The sequence below is a fragment of the Elephantulus edwardii genome, unplaced genomic scaffold (assembly GCF_000299155.1).
Source record: "Elephantulus edwardii isolate Elephantulus edwardi_28Jun2011 unplaced genomic scaffold, EleEdw1.0 scaffold00131, whole genome shotgun sequence".
Lineage (NCBI taxonomy): Eukaryota > Metazoa > Chordata > Mammalia > Macroscelidea > Macroscelididae > Elephantulus > Elephantulus edwardii.
The window spans coordinates 6,027,101-6,030,357 of record NW_006399881.1 but is presented as its reverse complement, the minus strand read 5'-3'; the positions used below and the strand labels follow the sequence as shown (position 1 = coordinate 6,030,357).

The following is a 3,257-nucleotide window of genomic DNA, read 5'->3' as shown; positions in this document are numbered from 1 at the left end:
GGTTGGCTGCTTCGCAGGCATCTATCCAATCGCTGTAAACGTCCACAGGTTCTGAGAGATATGTGATGGGCGTCTGGAATTCCTCCAGGCACACGGTACAGGAGATGACGCCAGTGTTTCGGGCCCGGTCCATTTTCACGTCACAAGACTTCTCGTGGTTACAGAAGGGGCAGGTGAATTGGGTCTCCAGGGTGCCGGTCATCTTCTTCTTGGGCGGCGGCTTCCTTTTTTACTTTCTGCGTCCCATGTCCTCAGGAGCGTGAACCTGCACTCACCTAAGCTCCCTCAATGTGGTTTTGATCTTCATCTATCAGAGTGCAAGTGATTTTGAACATTTTTTTCTTTTTAATTAATTTTAATAGACATTTGCAGAGGGTTTGAATTTCCATTCATTCATTGCCACACTTTTCTCCCTGCCCACCCCTCCCCACCAGTTCGCTCCCCTCTCTGAAAAGAAAAAGAAAAAAAAAATTCCTTCATTAGTATACAATTCCCCCAGTCCTTCCCCCCCACCACCCCGAGTACACTTCTCTATGAAACCATAATTCTGGATTTCTGTGCTAACCATAATACTCAATCATATATCACCTCTAATCTATTCTTTCCCTCAACTGTTTCAATAAAATATACATAATTTATCCAGTTTTTTTCTGTTATACCCCAACCCTGATGTCAGATCCATTCTACAACCGTGGCACCATGCAGTATTTGTCCCTTTGTGACTGAGATATTTCACTCAGCATAATGTCCTCCAGGGTCACCCACTTTGAATAATATTGCATGAGTTCCTTGTTTTTCAATGCCACGTAGTATTCCATTGTGTGGATATACCACAGCTTCTCTATCCATTCGTTTGTTGATGGGCCCTTACGTTGCTTCCAACTCTTTGCTATTGTAAACAAAGCTGCAATAAACATGGGTGTGCATATATCTGCTTGGATGGCAGACACGGTCTCTCTGGGGTATATTCCCAGTAATGGAATTGCTGGATCAAATGCTATCTCTATTTGCAATTATTTGAGAAAGCGCCACACCGCCTTCCACAATGGTTGCACCATCTTACATTCCCACCAACAGTGAATAAGAGTTCCAGATTCTCCACAACCTCGCCAGCATTTGTTGCTTGCTGTTTTGTTAAATTTTGCTATTCTGACTGGGGTGAGATGATATCTCATAGTTGTTTTGATTTGCATCTCTCTTAGAGCTAGGGATTTTGAACATTTTTTATGTTTCTTGGCCATCTAGAATGTCTTCATTTGTGAAGAATCTTCTTCATGTCTTTTGCTCATTTTCTTATGAGCAAACTAAAGCTGTGCACAATCTCAATCTCTTCATCATCCATCCTGATGCTGCCAATTGGTCCAGTGGTGAGAATTTTTGTCTTCTTGACATTGAGCCTCAGTCCATATTGAAGGCTGCAGTCCTTGACCCTCTGCAGTAAGTGCATGAGGTCCTCCTCAGTTTCAGCGAGCAGGGTTGTGTCATCTGCATAACGCAGATTGTTGATAGATCGTCCACCAATCCTAACGCCACACTTCTCCTCATAGAGCCCAGCCTCTCGGATAATCTGCTCTGCATACAGGTTGAAAAGGTATGGAGATAGGACACATCCCTGGTGTACACCCTTCCCAATTTTGAACCATGCAGTGTTGCCCTGCTCTGTTCTGACTACTGCCTCTTGGTCCAAGTATAGGTTTCGCATTAGCACGATTAAATGTTCTGGGATTCCCATTCTTCTCAGAGTCAGCCACAGTTTGTTATGATCCACGCAGTCAAATGCCTTTGCATAATCAATGAAACAAAGATAGACATTCTTCTGGTATTCTGTGTTTTCAGCTAAGATCTATCTAACATCAGCTACAATATCCCTAGTACCACGACCCCTTGTAAACCCAGCCTGGACTTCTGGCAGTTCTCTGCTGATGTACTGTTGTTTTAAATGGAAGGTTCCTGGGTGTCCCTGACTCAACTGGGCATGACCAGGAGACAAGGGGATGAGAACCAGCCAGCATGGGGAGGGGTCATCTCCACAACATTCCATTTATACACAGAACTAGACAGACAAGCACAGAGTCACTATTGTGGTTAGAAATTGGCAGCCTGGAAATGGAAAGGAACAGGGAAGAAGTGGAGGTGTTGTTAAAGAAAATAAAGGTACCCTTTAAACTGTGGTGCCTGAGGGAACTTGGTCTTTTTCAACCCAGTAGGAATCAGAAGATCAAAAGCTATTTGGGATGGCCAGAACCATCAGGGGCCCAGGGAGGAGGAAGGTCCAGGGTGTGGGGGGACTGTTTGGCAACTGGGGTGAAGGGATTGCCCTCCCCCTGCTGGGATCCCCCCAGCTTCTCCAGTCTGGCCGGAAGGGGGCAGCCTGCAGCCCCCACAGGCAGGTCTGAGGCTGCCAGATGCTCCAGGCAGGGTGCTGAAGGGACCCACAAGGGCCTGCCCTCCAGGGAGATGTCAGCACTGCCTCCCAGTTTCTCTGCCAGGATGCTGCGGTCGTTGACCTCCTCACAGCAGTTTGCTTGTAATTCATGCTTGATCCCTGTCAGCTTCATCTTAACGGCATCCTTGGAGCTAGCATAGATTATTTTGCTCTTATGGGGTGCACACTCAGGGGCCCAAAAGATAAATACCAGGTCCTCCTTGCTCTCCTTGGTCTCGTAGGTTGCATCATGCAGGGCGTAGCAGCAGTCTTTGTCCGGCAGCATCCTGACAAAGGTGGCATAGGGGTCGTCCAGAGTGGCCGACATCCCCAACCAGATTCTCCTTGCCCTCCTCCAGGATGATGTTCTTCTTGTCCTCGCTCAGGAAGAAAAGCACCGTCTTCCTGTGCTTCTTCACCTCCTCTGGTGTCGATGATTTGCGCACCTGCATGTCATTGAACACCTTGATGACGCCATCAGAGACAGCCACACCAGAGGCCATGTTTCCAGAAGCAAAAGGGATATGGCAAAAGGAGCGAGAGAAGACAAGAGCCGCCGCAGCTGCTTCCTGGATCCGACTCTCAATTTCTTCTTTTGTGATAGATCTGTTCAGTTGTTCTATATCTATTCATGTCAGTCTGGTAGGATGCAAGTTTCTAGGAACTTGTCCACTTCCTCTAGGTTTTCAAATTTATCAGAATAAAGCTTTTCCTATTCCAGTATTACTGATTTGATTTCATCTGATTCTGTTGTGATGGCACTTCTATAATTTCTTATTTGAGTTATTTGTGTCTTTTAAGTTGGCCAATTTTCAATTTTATTGGCCCTTTG

General features: G+C 46.1%; 2 pseudogenes; both read right to left on the bottom strand.

Moving 5' to 3' along the window:
• The window catches only part of LOC102870178, a 702-nt pseudogene extending 455 nt beyond the window's left edge, over positions 1-247 (bottom strand).
• A 1,978-nt stretch (positions 248-2,225) lies between these two features.
• Positions 2,226-2,928, bottom strand: LOC102869773 (annotated as a pseudogene).
• Between the last annotated feature and the right edge of the window lie 329 nt (positions 2,929-3,257).